This window comes from Palaemon carinicauda, chromosome 9 (genome assembly GCF_036898095.1).
Source record: "Palaemon carinicauda isolate YSFRI2023 chromosome 9, ASM3689809v2, whole genome shotgun sequence".
In the NCBI taxonomy this organism is placed as follows: Eukaryota; Metazoa; Arthropoda; class Malacostraca; order Decapoda; family Palaemonidae; genus Palaemon; species Palaemon carinicauda.
This window is the reverse complement of record NC_090733.1, coordinates 149,458,777-149,485,913: the sequence shown is the minus strand read 5'-3', so window position 1 is coordinate 149,485,913 and position 27,137 is coordinate 149,458,777. Positions and strand designations below refer to the sequence as shown.

General features: G+C 31.9%; 1 protein-coding gene across 3 annotated transcripts in view; it reads left to right on the top strand.

Moving 5' to 3' along the window:
- Positions 1-1,042: 1,042 nt before the first annotated feature.
- LOC137647265 (uncharacterized) overlaps positions 1,043-27,137 on the top strand; it is a 482,594-nt gene continuing 456,499 nt past the window's right edge. For 2 of the 3 annotated variants that reach the window (XM_068380661.1, XM_068380658.1), the window contains exon 1: positions 15,602-15,643. The gene's annotated coding sequence lies outside the window, so the exon portion shown is untranslated. Of the gene's footprint in view, positions 1,178-15,601; positions 15,644-27,137 lie in introns of those variants that run through there. The other variant, XM_068380659.1, reaches the window with a different exon arrangement.

Below are 27,137 nucleotides of genomic sequence, written 5' to 3'. Positions count from 1 at the left end.
CCCTTAGGATTAAGTTGTCTCTAGCCTAAGCCTAATCTTCTTGGCATTATATTGGTATAGATTATGATTTAAAGTAACGGTGCTATTAGTTTGCATATAAATAATCTGATCCATTATTGTTAACTCTTACGTCTAACCTAAGCACAGGGCTTATTCTAACATGAGAAGGGAAATTTCACAAACCAAGTCTAGGCTTGAGAAATCTAGTCAACCTACAGCTTAGGTGAGGTTCAAGCTCTGTTGGCTTGGCTTATTCATGAAACTCTGTTCATAATTGATCGATTAGTTTATAATTATCATTGATGTTTATCTTGATTTGTTCTAATTTGTGTTATTACTATTTTATAGTTTAGTACTCCTTCATCTTCCTCACCAAGTGAACGGGTGCTTTATGGCTTGAGGCACTTAGTGCGCTTGTACGTACTGTACTGTAGCATTATTGTAACTAAGGAGGCAGCTTTATATATATATATATATATATATATATATATATATATATATATATATATATATATATATATATATATATATATATATATATATATATATATACATATATAATTTTTTAATCTTTATTAAAAAGTTAAATTACATCTTTTTTACAATCACAATATTTACAGTATGATTACATTCAATGGCATTTTTCCATAAACACAACCCATTTAATTTAACAATTTACAAAATTACACATCTTGATTTTCATTTTTAGTTACTCAACAACAATAATTTACATACTTTTTTTAGAACATTCTATTCATTCTCTCTCTCTCTCTCTCTCTCTCTCTCTCTCTCTCTCTCTCTCTCTCTCTCTCTCTCTCTATATATATATATATATATATATATATATATATATATATATATATATATATATAATGGCGAAATAACTAACGATTAAATTTAGGTTCTCGCTTGGAGGAAAGATGGTGTTCGTAAGCTTTCGATTGTTTACCACCAGTTGACCAATCACGTTTTACTCAACAATGTCGTAAGGTGAAAGGTGACGACATTTTTTATCTTATATCTGAAGAGTATTTATTTACCATTTAATTGTGTGTTAGTTATAGTTAGCGTTGAACTATAACGGACTTATGATTGTCCATTAATCATATTATGAAGACTGTTTTGTGTGCTGTTATCAACTTGCAACCAAAGTTTGGATGTCTAGGCCATGTTGGAGGTGAGTGATTTCAAGTGTGGAACAAGACTACTGTTGTTTTAATATTTTTTTGTGATGTTGATCGCCTCTAAAGAATATCATGAATGAATGTGAACAGGTTCTGTTAATTGACCAATTTCGAAGAATCCTTCCATTTCAAATGTTTTATTTTTTTTTTTTATAAAGGTTTCCGTCGAAATGGGTAAATGATTTTACACGCGAAGTTCTTTGGACAAGTTTTGGTATGATGTTGATCGCTTTGGAAAGGAAAGTTACTTGGATGTATTTCTCTAAAATTACGTCTATTTTCGGTGATTTCAACTATGTAATATCCATTTAGGTAGTTGTCGGTGTAGTTTTCATGAACTTTACATTAATTTCCGGCGACAATGGTTCGTTAACCAACTACACTCCATAATCCTAGGAATCGTGTAGGCCTATAATGGGACCTCGTAGGCTTGTCTTATATGGAAGGGTAGGTAAAAACTGAGCATAAAGAGGTATACATACCGTATATAACTGCGAAACTTTTAATTAGCTATTTATATTGTTCTAGGGGAGGTTATCAGGGAGGCGTGGGGTGGACGTTCTTGATTACGTTAGGTTAGGATGCATACTTGTATTTTCACCTCTAAAAGAAAACTCGGGTTACAGTCCTTTAACCATTATGGTTGAACTCGTATATGTTTAATGGGCGAACCAACCTAGCTACGTGGGCTTGAGGTGATGGGGGTCCATCATAAATACACACTACCTTACAAATTACTTTTTATTTGATTGTTTTCTAAACTTAAATACATCAAACGTCATGCTGCCCTATTCTATAAGATTACCTGTAAATGTTTTGTTACGTATATGAAGATAGAATTTCACCCTTTTGATAGTCCACAACGTCACGGCTATTATTAGAGAGCAAGTATTAAGGATTAGAGGTACATTTTCAGACCTCGGATGATTAAGAAATAACTTGCATTGTATCTTCTGTCATACCCTAGTCAATGTCAGCTCATTTGAAATTAATAGTGCAATGTTTGGTTCTTGTATTAAGGGCTGGAGAATTCTAACGCCTGATATTAAACCTAGTATAAAACTATTATTATTATTATTATTATTATTATTATTATTATTATTATTATTATTATTATTATTATTATTATTATTTTTAAGTAGTGTGTCAAGGTTTTCTTCCCTGGCGAACCTATTCTATTGAATGAACTAGACCCATGGGATTATCATTTTGGGAGAACGTATTCTAGCGGAATTTAAGCGAGATTTTCTGCTTCTTTTACAGTTTCCCCCAGAATTGAAATAAAGGGGACGCCTCCGAACCTTACCTTCCTTAATATAACCTAACCTAACACAGGGTATTGGATCCTACATGTAACTCGCCAAACCATACACACAGCGCCGTTAGTTAGGTGGCGGAGGAAACAGCAAAAAAAATACGTTTTTATTTCGCCGAGAACTTTTTCCAACCAGCGGGGTGGAATCATCTATCCCCTTTGATTTAGCCTTGGAGAACTGCTCCAAATTCCAGAATGTTCACTCCCACCTCCGTACCTGTCATTTAAAATTTAGGCTACTTTGTCCTCTCATGAATAGACAGAGGCAATCTGCTGCATTCGAAAATACTGGTTTTGAAGTATTCAAAGATTTATGATAGGCCTATAGGCTTAAATCTCCCCTTGCTTGGACCGGATCAAAGCATCCATTTTCCGTGTAGTTTTTTCTAAAGAGTGAAAATCAGATGGACCGCCTACCTCGACGTTTTTTAGCCTAGAGCCGAAGAAAATATGGATGGTAGCCCATAAGCTTCTTGAAAGGAAGGAGGCTGGGTCAGGAAACACAGAAGTAAATAGAGAAACAAATAGTGAAGCATGAAATTCTCTAACTGACTAAATGAGCATGGCATTTATATTGATTATGTTATAAATAGTTTTTTTTTCTAAAAATATCTACACACCGATGGATGAAATGAAGTTCTATCATATATGTCCCATTTTCTATCAGATAACGTAATTTCATAACATTTCCATAATATATGATGATGAGTAGGTTACTTACCTGTATTGAAGTTACATATACACACATATAATTACTTAATTTTAGGTAATACATGCATTTATATGCTGCTTATTTGATATACATCCATGCTCGAAAACCACAAATATGCGAGTGACTTAATTTGCAGCTAAGATTATATGCAAACTTAAAAAGGAACTGATATAGTGCATATTATTTTCGTGTAATTTACGTATTTTGTAACCTAATGGCCATTTTGTTAAATACGCGCAATTACTTGACACTTGATTCCTTTTTAAGATCATGATAAAATTTAGCGATATATATATATATATATATATATATATATATATATATATATATATATATATATATATATATATATATATATATATATATATATATATATATATATACTGTATATATATATATATATATATATATATATATATATATATATATATATATATATATATATATATATGATAAATTTTGCACATTTTTACGTGTTTTTTCATATTCAAATAAGCCATATATATTTTTGATACATTAATGTCTGGATTCTCTTAACGACCTCGGGATCAGAGCCCAGGCGAAATCACACAAAGACAAGAGCTTGATACATTAATGTCTGGATTCTCTTAACGACCTCGCCTGGGGCTCTGATCCCGAGGTCGTTAAGAGAATCCAGACATTAATGTATCAAAAATATATATGGCTTATTTGAATATATATATATATATATATATATATATATATATATATATATATATATATATATATATATATATATATATATATATATATAATGTAATATGTAATGTAACATTTCTTACCATTGTTAGGTCAAAGATTTATTCAAGGGGGGAATTGGATCTAGAGTTCAAAACATCCCCTTGTGCCTCTGTTAATCTGAGCAACAACTAAGGTACTTGATATTTGGTCGACTGCAGGTGGTTGCAGACAGACATTTAGAAGGTTTAAGACACATTTCCTGAAAAGTCTATGTAGAATTCCTTGCATAAACAGTTGATTATATATCTTGAATTGCATTGCAAAAATGGTGGGGGTAAAATTTGGTGCTCAACTGCTTTTAAAGCCAGCGGCTGTAGGAAATTACAAGTTTACCTTGTAGGTATTCGTTGTCTTGGCTTTTACATTTTAGATACTTATTGATATAAAGCGGCTGAGACATTGTAGTTACTTGTTGATATAACCTGGCTTTTATCTAGTAACTACTTGTTGATATACCCTGCCTGTTCCCTTGTAGCTACTTGTTGCTATAATCTGGCTGTTACCTTGTAGATACTTATTGATATAACCTGGCTGTTACCTTGTGGCTACTCGTTGATATAACCTGGCTGTTACCTTGTAGCTCCTTTCTAGTATAACCAGGTTTTTACCTTGTAGCTACTTATTGATATTCCCTGGTTGTTACCTTGTAGCTACTTGTTGATATAATCTGGCTGTTACCTTGTAGCTACTTGTTGATATAACCTGGCTGTTACCTTGTGGCTACTCGTTGATATAACCTGGCTGTTACCTTGTAGCTCCTTTCTGATATAACCAGGTTTTTACCTTGTAGCTACTTATTGATATTCCCTGGTTGTTACCTTGTAGCTACTTGTTGATATAATCTGGCTGTTACCTTGTAGCTACTTATTGATATAACCTGGCTGTTACCTTGTACCTACTTATTGTTATGACCTGGCTTTTACCTATTAGCTACTTGTTGATATAACATGGCGGTTACCTTGTACCTATTTGTTGAGATAACTTGCCTGTTACCTTGTACCTACCTGAGATAACCTGGCTGTTACCTTGTAGCTACTTGTTGATATGACATGAGTTTTACCTTGTAGGTAGGCTGTTAGCTGATATAACCTGGCTGTTACCTTGTAGCTACTTGTTGATATGACCTGACTTTTACCTTGCAGTTACTTGTTAATATAACTTGCCTGCTACCTTGTTGCGACTTTTTAATATAACCTAGCAGTTCCCTTGTAGCTACTTATTGATATAACCTGGCTGTTACCTTTTAAATTGTAGATACTTGATGATATAGCCTGGTTTTTACATTTTAGCTAATTGTTAATATAACCTGGATGTTACCTTGTAGCTACTTGCTGATATAACCTGGCTGTTACCTTGTAGCTACTTGTTGATATAACATGACTGTTACCTTGTGGCTACTTGCTGATATGACCTGACTTTTACTTTGTAGCTACTTGTTGATATAACTTGCCTGTTACCTTGTAGCTGCTTGTTAATATAACCTATCAGTTCCCTTGTAGCTACTTGTTGATAGGTATTTGTAGCTATTTGTTAATATGACCTGATTTTTACCTTGTAACTGTATATTGAGATAACCTGATTGTTGCCTTGTAGCTACTTGTTGATATAACGTGGCTTTTACCTTGTAGCTACTTAATGATATAACCTGGCTGTTACCTTGTAGATTCTTGTTGATATAATCTGGCAGTAACCTTGTAGCTACTCGTGGATATAACCTGGCAGTTACCTTTAGTTACTTGTTGATATAACCTGGCTGAAACCTTGTAGCTACTTGTTGATATACCCTGGTGGTTACAATTCAGGTACCTGTTGATATAATCGGGCTTTTACCTTGTAGCTACTTGTTGATATAACCTGGTTGACACCTTGTAGCTACTTGTTGATATAACCTGGCTTTTACCTAGTACAAAAGTTACTTGTTGATATACTGTGGCTGTTATCTTGTAGCTAATTGTTGATATGGCCTGGCTCTTACTTTATAGCTACTTGTTGATATAACCTGGCTTTTACATTGTACCTACTTGTTGATATAACCTGGCTGTTACTTTGTTGCTACTTGTTGATATGGCCTGGATGTTATCTTGTAGCTACTTATAGATATAACTTGGCGGCTACCTTGTAGCTACATATTGATATAACATGGCATTTTCCATGTAGCTACTTGTTATTATGACCCAGTTTTCACCTTGTAGCTGGTTATTAGTATGACCTTGCTGTATTACCTCGTAGCCACTTTTTGATATATCCTGGTTGTTACCTTTATTTACTTGTAAATATGACCTTGCTTTTAACTTGTAGCTACTTCTTAATATGACCTAGCCTTTACCTAATAGCTACTTGTAAATCTGACCTAGCTGTTACCTTATAGCCACTTGTTGATATAACCTGGCTGTTACCTAGTAGCCACTTATTGATATAACCTGGCTTTCACCTTGTTGCTACTCACGGATATGACCTGGCTGTTACCTTGTAGCCACTTGTTGATATAACCTGGTTGTTACCTTGTACCCACTTGTTGATATAACCTGGTTGTTACCTTATAGCTAATTGATGATATGACCTGGCTGTTACCTTGTAGCCACTTGTTGATTATCTTGGCTGTTACCTTGTAGCTAATTGTTGATATGGCCTAGCTGTTGCCTTGTAGCCACTTGTTGATATAACCTGCCTTTTACCTGGAGCTACTTGTTGATATAAACTGGTTTTTACCTTTTAGCTACTTGTTAATATAATCGGCTTTTACCTCCCAACTGCTTGATTATATGGGCTGGGTTTTTCCTTGTAGCTACTTGATAATATAACCCGGATTTTACCTTTATCTACTTGTAAATGTGACCTTGCTTTTACCTTGTAGCTACCTCTTAATATGACCTAGCATTTACCTAACAGCTACTTGTAAATATGACCTGGCTTATACCTTGTAGCTACTTGCTGATATAACCTGGCTGTTACCTAGTAGCCACTTGTTGATATAACCTGGCTTTCACCTTGTATCTACTTATGGCTATAACCTGGCTGTTACCTTGTAGCTACCTGAGATAACCTGGCTGTTACCTTGTAGCCACTTGTTGATATGACCTGGCAGTTACTTTGTAGCCACTTGTTGATATATCTTGGCTGTTACCTTGTAGTTAATTGTTGATATGGCCTGGCTGATACCTTGTAGCCACTTGTTGATATATCTTCTGTTACCTTGTAACTAATTGTTGATATGGCCTGGCTGCTACCTTGTAGCCACTTGTTGATTTAACCTACCTGTTACCTTGTAGCTAATTGTTGATATGACCTGGCTGATACCTTGTAGACACTTGTGGATATATCTTGGCTGTTATCTTGTTGCTATTTGTTGATATGGTCTGGCTGTTTCCTTGTAGCCACTTGTTGATATAACCTGGATGTTGCCTTTTAGCTAATTGTTGATATTACCTGGCTGTTACCTTGTAGACACTTGTTGATATAACCTACCTGTTACCTTGTAGCTAATTGTTGATATGACCTGACTGTCACCTTGTAGCCACTTGTGGATATATCTTGGCTGTTACTTTGTAGCTAAGAGTTGATATGGTCTGGCTGTTACCTTGTTGCCACTTGTTGATATATCTTGGCTGTTATCTTGTAGCTAATTGTTGATATGGCCTGGCTGTTACCTTTTAGCTCCATGTTGATATAACCCGGATGTTACCTTGTAGCTAATTGTTGATATGACCTGGCTGTTACCTTGTAGCCACTTGTTGATATATATTGGCTGTTACCTTATAGCTAATTGTTGATATGACCTGGCTGTTACCTTTTAGCCACGTGTTCATATATCTTGGTTATTACCTTGTAGCTAATAGTAGAAATGGCCAGGCTGTTACCTTGTAGCCACTAGTTGATATATTCTGGCAGTTATCTTGTAGTTAATTGTTGATATGGCCTGGCTGTTACCTTGTAGCCACCTGTTGATATAACCTAGATGTTACCTTGTAGCTAATTGTTGATATGACCTGGCTGTTACCTTGTAGCCACTTGTTGATATATATTGGCGGTTACCTTATAGCTAATTGTTGATATGACCTGGCTGTTACCTTTTAGCCACATGTTCATATATCTTGGTTATTACCTTGTAGCTAATAGTAGAAATGGCCAGGCTGTTACCTTGTAGCCACTAGTTGATATATTCTGGCAGTTATCTTGTAGCTAATTGCTGATATGGCCTGGCTGTTACCTTGTAGCCACCTGTTGATATAACCTAGATGTTACCGTGTAGCTAATTGTTGATATGACCTGGCTGTTACCTTGTAGCCACTTGTTGGTATATCTTGGCTGTTACCTTGTAGCTAATTGTTGATAGAACCTGACTGTTACCTTGTAGCCACTTGTTGATATATCTTGACTGTTACCCCGTAGCCAATTGTTGATATGGCCTGGCTGTTACCTTGTAGCCACTTGTTGATATATCATGGCTTTTACCTTGTAGCTAATAGCTTAAATGGTGTGGCTGTTACCTTGTTGCCACTTGCTGATATATTCTGGCTGTTACCCTGCAGCTTATTGTTGATATAGCCTGGCTATTACCTTGTAGCTAATTGTTGATATTACATGGCTGTTACCTTGTTGCCACTTGTTGATATATCGTGGCTGTTATCTTTAGCTACTTGTTTTTATAACCTGGATTTTACCGTGTAGCTACTTGTTAATATAACTCTTTCTTTACCGTCTAACTAATTTGTGATATAACCTGGCTTTTATCTTTATATACTTGTAAATATGACCTTGCTTTTAACCGATAGCTACTTGTTTATATGACCTGACTTTTACCTTCTTACTACTTGATGATATGGCTTGGCTTTTACGGTTACCTACTTATTGATGTGTCCTGGATTTTTCCTTGTTGCTATTGTTAATATAACCCGACTTACCTTCAGCTATTCGTAAATATGACCTAGTTCTTCCCTTTTTGCTACTTCTTAATATGGCCAGCCCTTTACCTTGTTGTCACGACACTGGCACTTCATTTAAACATTTGTATTCAAGGGGTGGGGTACACAAAGTTGAATTTGTATTGAGCAATATATTTTCACAATAAATCATACACAGGTCTGAGCACTTTTAATTAAGTCTAAGAATTTCAATCTTGCAATGCTTTTAAATCAAATACGTGCTCTTCATTTCATGGTAGCGATTTACAAAAGACGTCTTGGGGGAAGAACGGTCAGGGGACGAAGACTTAACATTTACGTTAGTACAGTTTTCAAAGTCAATATAAAAGTCCAAGTTTAAGTATAAAAACGAGGGTTTTGGTTATGACGAGCAAAGGTCAATAATTGTGACAACTTATCAGATTGTTGCGTTAGGCCCGACTGATCCATGTCCTGCGGCCATCGTAAGGCTTCACCGGCATTGTAGGGCGTGACCTCATGACGAAAGAAGAGACTGACCAATCATAGCCACCTTCGTCATAGTAATCCAGATACAACCGGTAGGCCTACGCCCTCTTGAGCCGTTGTTCCCTCAAGCCCCGCCTTTCGACTCCCCCACAAAATCTGCAAGATAAGGAGAGAGGCAGAAAACCATTCGTTGGCAATTTGGCATGGAGACAACCTCTTCTCCAGTGGATGCTGATAAATCACACTCCCCCCCAAGCGAGCCGGTGACCAGGGGTCATTCACATGACCACAAACAGGGTGTACGTGACATTGTAGAATACTTGTAAATATGCCCTTGCTTTTACCTTGTAGCTACTTGTTAATATGACTTAGCTTTCACCTTGTAGCTAATTGTAAGTATGGCCCTCCTTTTACCTTGTAGCTACTTGTTAATATAGCCTGGCTTTTTCTTTGTAGATACTTGTTAATATGGCCAGATTTTTAACTTTAGCTAATTGTTAACATAAATTTCCTTTTACCTTGTAGCTACATGTAAATTTGACCGTGCTTTTACCTTGTAGCTACTTGTTTATATGACCTAGCTTTTACATTTTAACTACTTGTTAATGTGACCTACCTTTTACATTTTATTTACTTGTTAATAGGACATAGCTGTTACATTTTAGCTACTTGTTAACATAACCTGGCTCCTACCTTGTAGCTCCTTGTTAATATGACCTAGCTTTTACCCTGTAGTTACTTGTTTATATGACCTGTGTTTTACCTTGTAACTACTTGTTATAATGACATAGCTTTTACCTTGTAGCTACGTGTTAATATGACCAGACTTTTACCTTCATGTACTTGTTTAAATTACCCAACTTTTACATTGTAGCCACTTGTTACTATGTCCTAGCTTTTACCTTGTAGCTACTTGTTAATATGATGTAGCTTTTATCTCGAAACTACTTGTTAATATATCCTAGATTTCACCTTGTAGGTGATTGTTGATATGAGCAAGCTTTTACTTTGTTGTTACTTGTTAATATGACCTAGGTTTTACATTGTAACTGCTTGTTAATATAACCTGGCTTTCACCTTGTAGCTACTTGTTAATATAACCTAGCTTTTACCCTTTTAGTTACTTGTTAATATGACCTGGCTCTCATCCTGTAGCTGCTTGTTAATATGACCTGACTTTGACCTCGTATCTACTTGTTAATATGACCAGACTTACCTGTAGCTACCTGTTAATATGACCTGGATTTGACCTTGTAGTTACCTGTTAATATTACCTAGCTTTGTTCTTGTAGCTACTTGTTAATATGACCAGACTTTGACCATTAGCTACTAGTCAATATGACCTTGATTTGACTTTGTAGCTACTTGTTAATATGGCCTGGCTTTGACCTTACAGCTTCTTGTTAATATGACCAGACTTTTCCCTTTAGCTACCTGTTAATATGACCTGGCTTTCACCTTGTAGCTACTTGTTAATATAACTTGACTTTTGCCGTGTAGCTACCTGTTAATATGACCTAGCTTTTACCTTGTAGCTGTTTGTTAATATGACCTAGCTTTTACCTTGTAGTTATTTGTTAGTATGACCTAGCTTTTAACTAGTAACTAATTGGTTTATGACCCAGTTTCTCCCTTGTAGATACTTGGTAATATGACCTAACTTTTACCTTGTAGCTACTTGTTAATATGACCTAGGTTTTACCTTGTAGATACCTGTTACTATGACCTGGCTTTTCACATGAACTTGAAATTAATGATGACTGAAATTCCATTGAATTAACGGGAATATTCCCAGTCGCCATTGAAATAGTCTCCATGAGAAACATAGAGCGAGATTCTATGCATAGCTCAATAGAAGCCCCGAGGAAGATCTTGGTAATCTCAGGAGCGAGTGCAGTCCGGCAAACGAAAATACCAAAATGCATAACTTTATTTATTATTTTTTCTTAAAGCTGTATGTCTCTCTCTCTCTCTCTCTCTCTCTCTCTCTCTCTCTCTCTCTCTCTCTCTCTCTCTCTCTCTCTCTCCGCATTGGTGGTTATATATTTCTAACCCCGTAATTGAGCATTTTGTTAAGGTGTGAAATGAGAGATAAAATGCATTTTTGTGATATTAAGATTTTTCTTATACTAGCTCTTGCTTGATAGATCGTATTGTAGAACTTGAACGTAAGATGTATTCTTGAATTAACGATACATTTTTAATAGTGTATTATGTCGATGAAACTTAAAAGAAAACATATTTGATTTCGAAATATATTTTGGAAGACTACAAATTCACCCCATACAAACTGTAGTTTTACTTTACAAAAAAAAAAAAAATCATATGAAGGAAAAGGCTTTGGTAAAATTTAATTGTTAATACTTTGCTGTAAAAATAGCTGTGCGAAAAAAATACGAACTCAGTATTAATCCCTTTAGTTAGTAATCCTTGAAATTTTAATAAATTTCTGAAGGAAACTTTGATGAAAACTAATTTTAATCTGCTTGCTCAGTTTTAATTATTCTCGTAAAATGAGAACTTGTGAAGAAATATTATAGTGAAACTCGGAAAATTATAACCCTAGAATATGGGGATATATATAATTGCATTAATTAAATAATAGTACATTAGAATTTGCAAGGACAAAACATTATGATATGTATGTCCATTAATCCTCAAATTTTGCCAGAGAAGAAAAACGACGGAAAAAATGGTAATATTTGCACTCGGTCTTTGTATTTGTGCAAAGTGGATCATTGTAACAGTTCAACATGAAAATATCTATATTCAGTCTTTAGGTTGGTGTAAATTGGTGATAATTATGCTAATTGAATATAGTAATTAACGGTAATTATGACCGAAATATGATGATATCTAAATTACTCAATTTGAAAATGTCAGTAAAAATTTGGAATTTGTTACAGAAATTTGATCGAATATATATAGCAAACAAAGAATTCTAAATAAAAAAAAAATATATATATAAGATTGATTAATTTCCTCAATTACTCTAGATGTCTTTCAAGGTGTGATAGTGAGATTGGAATTTTTAAGTGTTTATATTTCAATGGTTTTACCGAGAAATGCTAGACTCGACTGAGTGTGTGACTCGCACGTGAATTATTATTATTATTATTATTATTATTATTATTATTATTATTATTATTATTATTATTATTAATTTAATAATAATAATAATTGTTTATTATTAGTATTATTAATATAATAATAATAGTTATTTATTTATTATTATTATTATTATTATTATTATTATTATTAATAATATAATAAAGATAATAATAATAATAATAATGATATAATAATAATTTATCATTAATATTATCATTGTAACTATTATTATTATTATTATTATTATTATTATTATTATTATTATTATTATTATTATTATTATTATTATTATTATTATTATTATTATTATTATTATTATTTCGGGAGTAGACCCTATTTTAAACACGTTTTATTGAAATTAATTGCTGCCCCAGGGGCGTTAATTTTGAAATGAAATTTTTTTCTATATTTGTCATTAGTCTTTTCTCTTCATTACTGCAATCCGACAGTAACTGGGAAAGGGACATATTTCACGAGCAGGCTGATTGATACCATATCATTCACAATTCTTCTTCTTTAACATGTTAGTAGCCATTGCCATATTTCGTTACTGGCCAATTCTTCTTCTTCTTTTCTTCTTCATCATCATTATTATTATTATTATTATTATTATTATTATTATTATTATTATTAATTTTATTATTATTATCATTATTATTATTATTATTATTATTATTATTATTATTATTATAAATGATTATAGTGATAATTATTATTATTATTATTATTATTATTATTATTATTATTATTATTATTATTATCATTTTTAATGATTATAGTGATAATCATTATTATAGTTATCATTTTTATCATTATTATTTATAATTTTATTATTATTATTATTATTATTATTATTATTGTTATAATAGTTTTTTTATTATCATCATTAATAATAATAATAATAATAATAATAATAATAATAATAATAATAATGATAATAATAATTATTATTATTATTATTATTATTATTATTATTATTATTATTATTATTATTATTATTATTGCAAATAGGATTTGCAAAAAAGGGCAACTTTCACATACGAAAATCACAGTAGTAGTTATTTAGAATATATAATAATGATTTCAGAACAAGTTACCATGTTTATCATTGTAAAATATTTGCGAGAAATAGCACATTGTTAATTGACATTCCATTTGATATTCTATCAGTCATACAGTTACTGACAATGCGCTAATCATTTTTAATGTACAACTTTTATTATTATTATTATTATTATTATTATACTACCGCTAGAGTGTTATTGGAACCTTTGAATGGCCAGGCAAGACTGCATTGGATCACTGTATCTGGTTACGGTTCATTTTCCCCTTTTCCTACATATACACCGTATAGTCTGGCCTATTCTTTACACATTCTCCTCTGTCTTCAGACACCTGACAACACTGAGATTACCAAACAATTCTTTGCTCAAGGGGTTAACTAGTGCATTGTGATTGTTCAGTGGCCACTTTCCTCTTGGTAAGGGTAGAAGAGACTCAGCTAAGCTGATCTTTTAGAAGGATACTCCAAAATCAAACCATTGTTCTATAGTTTTGGGTAGTATCATAGCCTCTGTGCCATTGTCTTTCACTGTCTTGGGATAGGTAGTAGGTTGGCCAGGTCACTAGCCGCCCGTTGAGATACTACCGCTAGAGAGTTATGGGGTCCTTTGACTGGTCAGACAGTACTACAGTGGATCCTTCCATCTGGTTACGGTTCTTTCCCTTTGCCTACACATACACCGAATAGTCTGGCCTATTCTTTACAAAGTCTCCTATGTCTTCATACACTTGACATCACTGAGGTTACCAAACAATTCATCCTCACCCAAGGGGTTAACTACTGCACTGTAATTGTTCAATGGCTACTTTCCTCTTGGTAAAGGTAGAAGAGACTCTTTAGCTATGGTAAGCAGCTCTTCTAGGTAAAGGACACTCCAAAATCAAACCATTGTTCTCTAGTCTTGGGTAGTGCCATAACCTTTGTACCATGGTCTTCCTCTGTCTTGGGTTAGAGTTCTCTTGTTTGAGGGTACACTCAGGCACACTATTCTATCTAATTTCTCTTCCTATTTTTGTTTGTTAAAGTTTATATAGTTTATATAGGAAATATTTATTTTAATATTGTTACTGTTCTTAAAATATTTTATTTTTCCTTGTTTCATTTCCTCACTGGGCCATTTTCCCTGTTGGAGCCCATGGACATAGCATCGTGCTTTGCCAACTAGGGTTGTAACCTAGGAAATAATAATAATAATGATAATAGAGCTTTCCTGCTTTAGGGTACACTCAGGCACACTATTCTATCATATTTCTCTTACTGTTTTTTTTTTCTTTTTTTTTTGGAAGTCTTAATAGATTACGTCTGAAAGATTCAGTTTAATGTTGTTACTGCTCTTAAAATATTTATTTTTTATTTTTCATTGCTTTTCTTGTAGTGTTTTTATTTTCGTATTACCTATCCTCACTGGGCTATTTTTTCCTGTTGGGGTCCTTGGGCTTATATCATCCTGCTTTTACAACTAGGGTTTAGCTTAGCTAGTAATAATGATAATAATTATTACTTATTATTATTATTATTATTATTATTATGAAAGTATTAAGTATTCAAATTTTTGATTATCAACACAGACCTTTTTTCCTTCTAACATTTTGTTACTGTTTACGAATTTCTGAAGTAGATCCACCGTCTTGTAAAAAAAGAAAAAAAAAAAAAAAAAAAAAAAGAGTAAAGTTGACGGATCAATGTACATCATGCAGATGAGCTGGTTGCAAGATACCTGGAAAAACGATTAGTTGAAGTGTCTGGGCGACACTGACAGGTAAATCTGCAGTGAACGAGTCCAGGGCAGTAGAAAAAAAAAAGATGAGAGAGAGAGTTGGTCAGGAAACATTTAGCAAGACCGTAGACGGGAAAGGGGTCGCGGTAAGTAATAGACAGAGAAAGTGTACGGCGAATGATAGTCGCGTCATGAGAGAGAGAGAGAGAGAGAGAGAGAGAGAGAGAGAGAGAGAGAGAGAGAGAGAGAGAGAGAGAGAGAGAGGAGTAAGGGGGAGCTGAGAGAGAGAGAGAGAGAGAGGGAAAGAGAGCGAGGGCCAGGCAAGGGGTGAGGGACGAGGGGACGGGACCGACTCCTCAGTACAGTGCCGGCTATCGTAGGTGTTAGACGTCGTCGTTCGGGCAGTGTCTGTGAGTGGCTAAACCAACTAGTCGGAGGGAGGCGAAAGTCAGGCGACGTGTCCTCCTATTTTACTTTTTTTTTTTAAAAAAACCTTTAATTTACTTACTAGTAACAACAAGAACTTTTCAACTTGGTCTAGTTTACCCTTTGCTTATTAAAATGGCCATAGAGTTATTTTTCATTCATGCTTTCATCTTTAGTCAGGCGTTATTGTATTTATACGAATTTCAGTAACCTCAAAAAAACTGACTATTCATGTGCTTCACAGTTTCGTCAAAGAACAAAGTGACTTTTTTTATTTATTATATTACAATATAGGACAGACTGCTCATTAATTTTTATTGATACGATGAGGAGTTATCCTGCAAAGCTTTCATAGATTTTTTTTTTGTATTCAGTCTTAGTAGAGAGTCCTTGTATTCGGTGACAGTGAAGAGAGGTGAAGTAAGTATTGAAAGAGGTGTATGTCAGGTGTATGATTACTCGGCCGTTCGTCAGTTCACTTGCAGTATGTAGTCTTTACGTTCGTAAGTATATTATGTACAAGTTGGAGAACATTGGCTTTTAATTCTTTGAGAAAAATCTGGATGAATATATATATATATATATATATATATATATATATATATATATATATATATATATGTATATATATATATATATATGTATATATATATATATATATATATATATATATATATATGGTATCATATATAAATATATATATATATATATATATATATATATATATATATATATATATATATAGTATATATATATATATGTATATATATATATATATATATATATATATATATATATATATATATATATATATATATATATATATATATATAGAGTATATGTATGTTTATATATGTATATATATATATATATATATATATATATATATATATATATATATATATATATATATATATATACATATATACACAGTACGTATATACAATCATACACTTTATTTCACCACATTTTCCTAATTTGGTACCTACATCATCATTTACAGTCTACGAGCATATATTCAATTCCGACTTCCTCATAAATAGTTGCCTATTTTATGTGGTAGTCATGTCGACATGAAAATTATTCTCTCTCTCTCTCTCTCTCTCTCTCTCTCTCTCTCTCTCTCTCTCTCTCTCTCTCTCTCTTCTCATGCCTGGTTTCCTTTGTCATTCCTTTGCCCACGCTTTCTTGCTCTCCCGCCTGTCCAGTGGCTGATAGTGGTGACGTCTGGTTTTCGAATGAAATTTATCCTTTTTTTTTTTCTAATGGAATGGATCTCTCACAGCCTTATTAGAAATGTTCAAATTTTTTTTTAATACATTTTTTTCTGCTCCTATTTGGACGTTGATATTTTCTCTATTACGAATTATATATTTAATGAAATGGATCTCAAGAGACTTTTAAAAGGCATTAAAGTTGACTGGAAAGAATTTACATGTGGCAAAGTCTAAGAAATATCCTGCTGTATTTCTTTGGATTGCTGTGATAAATGTGTGAGGATAAGAGAATAAAATGCCAGCTTAATCCTTTTTGGCAGTAAAGAACTCACTCGTAGATAAAGAATTGAATCCATGGTGTCGTAGGCTTGGAGTTTGTCAAACGACCAATGATTTTTTTTAAGCAAGTCTTCTCGTAACCAAATTAAAGCATAGTTTCCATATTTTCTTTCTTTTACTTCTCATATCTTTAGACATTCGAATTATTTATCATTCATAATTATCTTCCATTCTTATATATTTATATATTTTTTAAAGATTTTTATTAGTACACTTTGCTTTTATTAGTCAGTAAATTTTTCAATATATTCTTTATTTAAACTATCGGCCGCACCGCCCACCAGTCTAGCCTGTGGTCCAGGGAGCGTCTCTCTCTCTCTCTCTCTCTCTCTCTCTCTCTCTCTCTCTCTCTCTCTCTCCTCTTTTTGTTTCTGTTCTGAGTCTGTGAGTATACATGTAAGCATTTCTTCCCTTACATTTACAACTGAAATGAGTTTCTGTGTTGCACCGCTTGTATCCCCAGGCTCTCTCTCTCTCTCTCTCTCTCTCTCTCTCTCTCTCTCTCTCTCTCTCTCTCTCTCTCTCTCTCTCTCTCTGATGCATCAAGACAAGCATTAGTTCACTGCCTGAAACACATCATGGAAGTAATAATTTGCTTCTAATTTTAAACTTATTTGCATCCTGTTTCGTTTGGTAACTTCTAAGGATATCTGATGTTCTGCCGAGCATAACAATGTTCATGGCGGATTATCTTTCATATTTTGTTGGTGATATTAGAATATTGTAGCTTACCAATCTCAAGAGTGTACCTTTATAAAGGTTTTGAAGGTACAAAGGTCAATTTGCGGTGGTAGATGAGAATTTTAAGGACACAGTGAGATTTACGTATAAGTATTAACCAAGGGACAAAGGGCGAGCATTAATGAGAAATGAAGATAGACCTTACAGCAAGTTAAGGTCTAAATGACAAAGGTTTTTATGCATGAGAATTTATATATTCAAACAATAACTATTACTTAACACGTCAAAGCTCAAGTTTAATATAATTTCTTGGGAATTTCAAGGTGTAAGCGTCTGATAGTAAATGATGATAATTTAGAGGGGCAAAGGATAGCTATTATTGAAATTTGAACAAGGGCCAAAGGGCAGGAATTAGGAAGAGTTTGACAGGTTATGTGGAGGTCATAAATGAACATTTTAACAAGAGACATGAAAAAATAGTCTTTAAAGGAATGTGAAAGATCTACTATAGGTCCATGGGCTAAAGACTTGGAATTTTTAAGAAACTTAAGGGTCCGATGATTGGAATACTGTGAAATTCAAGGGTTAAAGAGTTGAAATTACTTATAAATTTAAGGGTCAAATGGTTCAAGAGTCATAGTATTAGAAATTAAGAGTTGGAATTACTGATATATTCCAGATTTGAGAGTCAAATGGTTCGAATGGCTAAGGAACTAATATGTCAAAGGGTTAAATTTATTAAAGAAAATTTAAGGTCAAATGGCTAGAATTTCTAACAAGATTTAAGGACCAAAGCATTGAAATTACTAAGAAATTTAAGGGTCAAAGGGTTGAAATTACTAAGAAATGTAAGGATCAAAGGGTTGAAATAACTAAGAAATTTGGGGATCAAATGGTTGAAATTACTAAGAAATTTTGGGATCAAAGGGTTAAAATTACTAAGAAATGTAAGGGTTAAACAACTGGATTGACTAAGACATTTAAAGGTCCAGGAGCTGCATTGACTAAAAATTTAAAGTACAAACGGTTTGAATTGCTAAGAAATTTAAGGGTCAAAGGGTTGAAATTACCCAAAAATTTAAGGGTTAAAGAACTGAATTGACTAAGAAATTTAAAGGCCAAAGAGTTTAAATTCCTAAGAAATTTAAAGGCCAAAGACTTTAAATTCCTAAGAAATTTAAAGGCCAAATACTTTAAATTCCTAAGAAATTAAAAGGCCAAAGTTTAAAGTCCTAAGAAATTTAAAGGCCAAAGACTTTAAATTCCTAAGAAATTTAAAGGCCAAAGAGGTCAAATTCCTAAGAAATTTAAAGGCCAAAGAGTTTAAATTCCTAAGAAATTTAAAGGCTAAAGAGTTTAAATTCCTAAGAAATTTAAAGGCCATAGTTTAAAGTCCTAAGAAATTTAAAGGCCAAAGATTTTAAATTCCTAAGAAATTTAAAGCTAAAGAGTTTAAATTCCTAAGAAATTTAAAGGCCAAAGAGTTTAAATTCCTAAGAAATTTAAAGCCAAAGAGTTTAAATTCCTGAGAATTTTAAATGTCAGGGAGCTGCGTTGACTAAGAAATTCAAAGGACAACCGGTTTGAATTGCTGAGAAATATAAGGATCAAAGGATTGCATTATTAAGAAATTTAAGGTTCGAAATATTACAACAAGAACCAAAGGGTAAGCATCAAGGGCAGTTAAAGGTAAGGTTTTGGAAGGTTCAAGGCCTTAAGGTCAAAGGTTTGTAATCTATAAGAATTTAAAGGTCAAACAAAAATCCCCAGTGAAAATTTTAATACAAACAATTATTTAAAGGAAAATCGTTAAAGTCACAGGGAAATTATATATGGAAATCTTAACAAGAATCAAAGAGTAATTGTTATGGAAAATACTTTTTTTTTTTAAAGAAAGTATCAGAGACCAATGGCTATTTAATACAAAAAAAGAAAAGATGAGTTCAAAGGTGAATGTGAAAGGAAATATCTAATAGTATGTATAAAATCTATTTTATTTTATCTTATTAATAAAGCAACATATTTTATAAAGCAGTTACTCAAAGAAAATACGCTATTAGAGACCAAAGGCTATTTAATACAAAAAAAGAAAAAAGAAAAGATGGGTTCAAAGGTGAATGTGAAAGGAAATATCTAATACTATGTATAAAATCTATTTATATTTTATCTTATTAATACAGCAACTTATTTTATAAAGCAGTTACTCAAAGTGAAAAAAAATATGCAGTTTTTGGAGCGAAGATGTTATGAGATCCTTTAGCACTTAGTAATCGTAAAGATAGTAATGAGATCTGTGGAGTAGAACTGAGATATCATTTGGACTTCCTAATGAATTTGTACTGTAAGGAATATCATTTGAGCTGGACTGATATTTCATTTTGATTTCGTAAGTAATTCTATACCTTTAACCAGTTTTTTTTTTTTTTTTTTTTTTTTTTGAGTGGGGCCGAAATCATATGATTTTCATATCTTGGTGAATTTGTTCAGTAATTAATGTTTTTGAATTTAACCGATATCTTATGATTTTTTATTTGTGTGGAATTATTTCAGTAAGGATTATTTGGAGGAAGACCAAGGTCGTATTTATTTGATTTAGTAAGGACAATTCAGACCACAAATTTTATGAATAGAACCAAATTATTATTTGGATTTCGTTGAGAATTTATTCAGTAACGACTTTTTATTAGTGTGGTTGAGATTTTATTATTTTTCTTTAATTCGTAAAGAACTTGTTCCGTAATTAATTTCTGTGAGCAGAACCATGATTTTATTTTCGTTAGTTTCATTTCGTATATATTTATTATTATTTTTTTTCAGAAATGAATTTCCCAGTCTAGGAGCTAGATCTCATCCAAAGTAACTATTTTTATTCTAGTAAACCTGAGATCTACCAACGTTCCACTACAGTTTTTTTTTTTTTTTTTTTTTTTTTTTTTTTTTTTTTTTTTTTTTTTTTTTTTTTAGTAGAATCGAGATCTTGTTATTTTGCTTTCGTAAGGAATTTGTTTAGGAATCATTTAATAGGACATAAATCTTATGGTTTTGATTTCGTAAAGAATCTGTTCATAAGGAAAAGGGCATACTGTATAGCCATGGTTTTGATTTCGTATGGAATTTGTGCATAAAACCTTTTTTTTTTTTGGAATATGATAACCTGTATGTCTGCTTTTGATATCGCAAGGAATTTGTTCAGAAACCATCTTTGGAATAGGATAAATTATATCTTCTGCTTTTGATTTCGCAAGGAATTGATTCATAAATCATTTTTGGATTAGGATAAACTGTATATCTTATGATTTTGATTTCGTAAGGAAATTGTTCAGAAACCATTTTAGTAGGACAGAGCTCTTATGGTTTTGATTTCGCAAGGAATTTGTTCATAAGGAAAAGGGCATAATGTATAGCTATGGTTTTGATTTCGTATGGAATTTGTGCATAAAACTTTTTTTTTTACAATATGATAACCTGTATGTCTGCTTTTGATTTCGCAAGGAATTTGTTCAGAAACCATTTTTGGAATAGGATAAATTATATCTTCTGCTTTTGATTTCGCAAGGAATTTATTCATAAATCATTTTTGGATTAGGATAAACTGTATATCTTATGATTTTGATTTCGTAAGGAATTTGTTCAGAAACTATTTTAATAGGACAGAGATCTTATGGTTTTGATTTCGCAATGAATTTGTTCATAAGGAAAAGGGCATAATGTATAGCTATGGTTTTGATTTCGTATGGAATTTGTGCATAAAACTTTTATTTTAGAATATGATAACCTGTATATCTGCATTTGATTTCGCAAGGAATTTGTTCAGAAACCATTTATGGAATAGGATAAATTATATCTTCTGCTTTTGATTTCGCAAGGAATTTATTCCTAAACAATTTTTGGATTAGGATAAACTGTATATCTTATGATTTTAATTTCGTAAGGAATTTGTTCAGAAACTATTTTAATAGGACAGAGATCTTATGGTTTTGATTTCGCAAGGAATTTGTGCATAAACCATTTTTTTTTTTTTTTTTGGAATATGATAAACTAGGCCTATATCTGATTTTGATCTAGCAATGAATTTGTTCAGACACCATTTTTGGATTACGATAAACTGTATATCATCAAATTCATAGGGAATTTGTTCTGAAACAATTTATTCGCAGTAGGATAAACTGTATATCTTTTGGTTTCGATTTTGTAAAGAATATGTTAAGAAACCTGTTTTCGGAAGGAATATGATCAGAAACATTTTTTTTTTTTTTTTGGAATAGAGTAAACTTTATATTTTCTAGTTTGGATTTCATAAATATGTTAAGAAACCAGTTTTAGAATAGGATAAATTATATATCTTATGGATTTCATTTGGTAAGGAATTTGTTCAGAAACCTGTTTTTGGAATAGGATAAACTATATTTTCTGGTTTCGATTTTGTAAGTAATATGCCGAGAAACCATTTTTTTTTAGAATAGTATAAACTGTTTACATTCTGTTTATGATATCTGAAGGAATTAGATCAGAAACAATTCTGGTTTTAATTTCTTAGAGAATTTGTTCAGAAACCAGTTATGGAATAGAATAAACTCTATATCTTCTGGTTTTGATTTCGCAAGGAATTTGTTCACAAACCAGTTATGGAGTAGAATAAACTCTATACCTTCTGGTTTTGATTTCGTTAGGAATTTGTTCAGAAGCCAGTTATGGAATAGAATAAACTCTATACCTTCTGGTTTTGATTTCGTTAAGAATTTGTTCAGAAACCATTTTTGGAATAGGATAAATTATATCTTCTGCTTTTGATTTCGCAAGGAATTTATTCATAAATCATTTTTGGATTAGGATAAACTGTATATCTTATGATTTTGATTTCGTAAGGAATTTGTTCAGAAACTATTTTAATAGGACAGAGATCTTATGGTTTTGATTTCGCAATGAATTTGTTCATAAGGAAAAGGGCATAATGTATAGCTATGGTTTTGATTTCGTATGGAATTTGTGCATAAAACTTTTATTTTAGAATATGATAACCTGTATATCTGCATTTGATTTCGCAAGGAATTTGTTCAGAAACCATTTATGGAATAGGATAAATTATATCTTCTGCTTTTGATTTCGCAAGGAATTTATTCCTAAACAATTTTTGGATTAGGATAAACTGTATATCTTATGATTTTAATTTCGTAAGGAATTTGTTCAGAAACTATTTTAATAGGACAGAGATCTTATGGTTTTGATTTCGCAAGGAATTTGTGCATAAACCATTTTTTTTTTTTTTTTGGAATATGATAAACTAGGCCTATATCTGATTTTGATCTAGCAATGAATTTGTTCAGACACCATTTTTGGATTACGATAAACTGTATATCATCAAATTCATAGGGAATTTGTTCTGAAACAATTTATTCGCAGTAGGATAAACTGTATATCTTTTGGTTTCGATTTTGTAAAGAATATGTTAAGAAACCTGTTTTCGGAAGGAATATGATCAGAAACATTTTTTTTTTTTTTTGGAATAGAGTAAACTTTATATTTTCTAGTTTGGATTTCATAAATATGTTAAGAAACCAGTTTTAGAATAGGATAAATTATATATCTTATGGATTTCATTTGGTAAGGAATTTGTTCAGAAACCTGTTTTTGGAATAGGATAAACTATATTTTCTGGTTTCGATTTTGTAAGTAATATGCCGAGAAACCATTTTTTTTTAGAATAGTATAAACTGTTTACATTCTGTTTATGATATCTGAAGGAATTAGATCAGAAACAATTCTGGTTTTAATTTCTTAGAGAATTTGTTCAGAAACCAGTTATGGAATAGAATAAACTCTATATCTTCTGGTTTTGATTTCGCAAGGAATTTGTTCAGAAACCAGTTATGGAGTAGAATAAACTCTATACCTTCTGGTTTTGATTTCGTTAGGAATTTGTTCAGAAGCCAGTTATGGAATAGAATAAACTCTATACCTTCTGGTTTTGATTTCGTTAAGAATTTGTTCAGAAACCAGTTATGGAATAGAATAAACTATATTTTCTGGTTTTGATTTCGTTAAGAATTTGTTCAGAAACCAGTTATGGAACAGAATAAACTCTATATTTTCAGGTTTTGATTTCGTAAGGAATTTGTTCAGAAACCAATATTTAAACTAAGGCATAATGTATATCTTCTAGTTTTAATTTCGTATGGAATTTGTTCATTAACCATTTATTTTTGCTATGGGAGAAACTGTGTATCCTATGGCTTAGATTTCCTGAGGAATTTTTCATAAACCGGTTTTTAGAATAGGATAAACTGTATATCCTATGGTTTCTATTTCGAAAGGAATTTGGTCAGAAACACTTTTTTTGGAATAGGATAAACTGTAAATCTTCTGATTTTGATTTCATAAGGAAATTTTTCTGATTTTTTTAATAGGTTAAACTGTAAATCTTACATTTTTGATTTCGTAAGGAATTTGTTCAGAAATCAGTATTTAGAATAGGATATAATGCATAACTCATCGTTTTGATTTCGCAAGGATTTTGCTTAGAAGCCAATTTTGGGGGGATATAATCAACTGTTTATATTCTGGTTTTGATTTCATAAGGAAATATTTCATAAATCAACATTTAGACTAAGACATAATGTATATCTAATGCTTTTTTTTTCGTAAGTAATGTATTCAAAAACCATGTATTTGGAATAGGATAAGCCGTATATCTTCTGGTTTTGATTTCGTAATGAATTTGCTCAGAAACCAATATTTAGACTAGGCCGTAATGAATATATCTTCTAGTTTTGATTTCGTGAGGAAATTGTTCAGAAACCAATATTTAGACAAGGACCTAATGTATGTCATCTGGTTTTGATTTCGTAAGGAATTTGTTCAGAAACCAGTATTTAGACTAGGGCTTCATGTGTATTATCTTCTGGTTTTGATTTCGTAAGGAAACTGTTCAGAAACCAATATTTAGACCAGGTCATAATGTATGTCACCTGGTTTTGATTTCGTAAGGAATTTGTTCAAATACAAATATTTAGACTATGATATAATGTATATCTTTTGGTTTTGATTTCGTAATGAATTTGCTCAGAAACCAATATTTAGAGTTGGGCATAATGTATATTTTTTGGTTTTGATTTTGTATGGAATTTCTTCAGAAACCAACATTTTAACTAGGCCATAATGTATGTCATCTGGTTTTTATTTCGTAAGGAATTTGTTCAGAAACCAATATTTAGACTAGGGCATAATGTATATTTTCTGGTATTGATTTCGTACGGAATTTGTTCAGAAACCAATATTTAGGCTAGGCCGGAATGTATATCTCCGGGGTTTTTATTTCGTAAGGAATTTGTTCAGAAACCAATATTTAGACCAGGGCATAATGTATATTTTCTGGTATTGATTTCGTACGGAATTTGTTCAGAAACCAATATTTAGGCTAGGCCGGAATGTATATCTCCGGGGTTTTTATTTCGTAAGGAATTTGTTCAGAAACCAATATTTAGACTAGGGCATAATGTATATTTTCTGGTATTGATTTCGTACGGAATTTGTTCAGAAACCAATATTTAGGCTAGGTCGGAATGTATATCTCCGGGGTTTTTATTTCGTAAGGAATTTCTTCAGAAACCAATGTTTAGAGTAAGGTATAATTTGTCTTCTGGTTTTGATTTCACAAGGTATATGTTCAGAAACCAATATTTAGAATAGGGCATATTGTATATCTTCTGGTTTTCATTTCGTAAGGAATTTCTTCAGTAACCAATATTTAGACTAGGGCTTCATGTGTATTATCTTCTGGTTTTGATTTCGTAAGGAAATTTTTCAGAGCTTAGTATTTAGAGGAGGGCACAATGTATATCTTTTAGTTTTGAGTTATTGAGGAATTTGTTCAGAAACCATCTGGAATAGGATAAACTGTATATCTTATGATTTTGATTTCGTAAGGAATTTGTCCAGAAACCATTTTAATAGGACGGAAATCTTATGGTTTTGATTTCGCAAGGAATTTGTTCAGAAAGCCTTTTTTTTGTGGATATGATAATCTATATCTTCTGCTTTTGATTTCGTAAGGTAATTGTTCAGAAATCAATATTTACACTAGTACATACTGTATATCTTATGGTTTTGATTTTGTAGGGAATTTGTTTAGAAACCATTTTTTTGGATAGGACAACTTGTATATCTTCTGATTTTGATTTCATAAGGAAATTGTGCAGAAACCAATATTTAAACTAGGGTGTAATATATATCTTCTTTTGATTTCGTAAGGAATTTGTTCAGAAATAATTTTTTGGGGATAGGAATAACTACATATCTTCTGATTTTGATTTTGTAAAGAAATTATTCAGAAACCAATTTTTAGACTAGTTCATAATGTATATCATCTGGTTTTGATTTCGTAAGGAATTTATTCAGAAACCATTTTTAAATAGAATAAACTGTATATCTTTTCGTTTTGATTTCATAAGGAATGTTTTCTGAAACCATATTTTGGAATTGGATAAACTGTATATCTTCTGGTTTTGATTTCTTAGGGAAATTGTTCAGAATTTCTTTTTTTCTTAATATGATAAACTGTATATTTTATGGTTTAGATTTCGTAAGGTATTTGTTCAGAAACCATTTTTAGAATAGGATAAACTGTATATCTTTTGCTCTTGGTTTTGTAAGGAATTTATTTGAAAAAAAAAATCTATTTTTAAAATAGGATAAAATGTATATCCCATGGTTAAGATTTCATAAGGATTTTTTTTCAGAAATATTTTTTTTTTTTTGAAAAGGATAAACTATATATCTTATGGTTTTGATTTCGTAAGGAATTTGTTCAGTTTTTTTTTTTTTTTTTTGGGGGGGATAGGATAAAATGTATATCTTTAGGTATTGATATCGTAAGGAATTTATTCAGAAACCATTATTTTGGGATAGGATAAACTATATTTTGTGATTTTGATTTTGTAAGGAAATTGTTCAGATTTTCCTTTTTTTGTGGGGGGGGGGGGAATAGGATAAACTGTATATCTTCTGGTTTTGATTTTGTAATGAATTTGTTCCGTTTTTTTTGGGGGGGGGATAGGATAAAATATATATCTTTAGGTTCTAAGTTCTTAAAGATTTTGTTCAGAAACCATTATTTTAGGATAGGGTAAACTATGCCTTGTGATTTTAAATTTGTAAGGAAATTATTCAGAGTTTTTTTAATAGGATAAACTGTATATCTTCTGGTTTGATTTCGTAATGAATTTGTTCATAAACCTATGTTTAG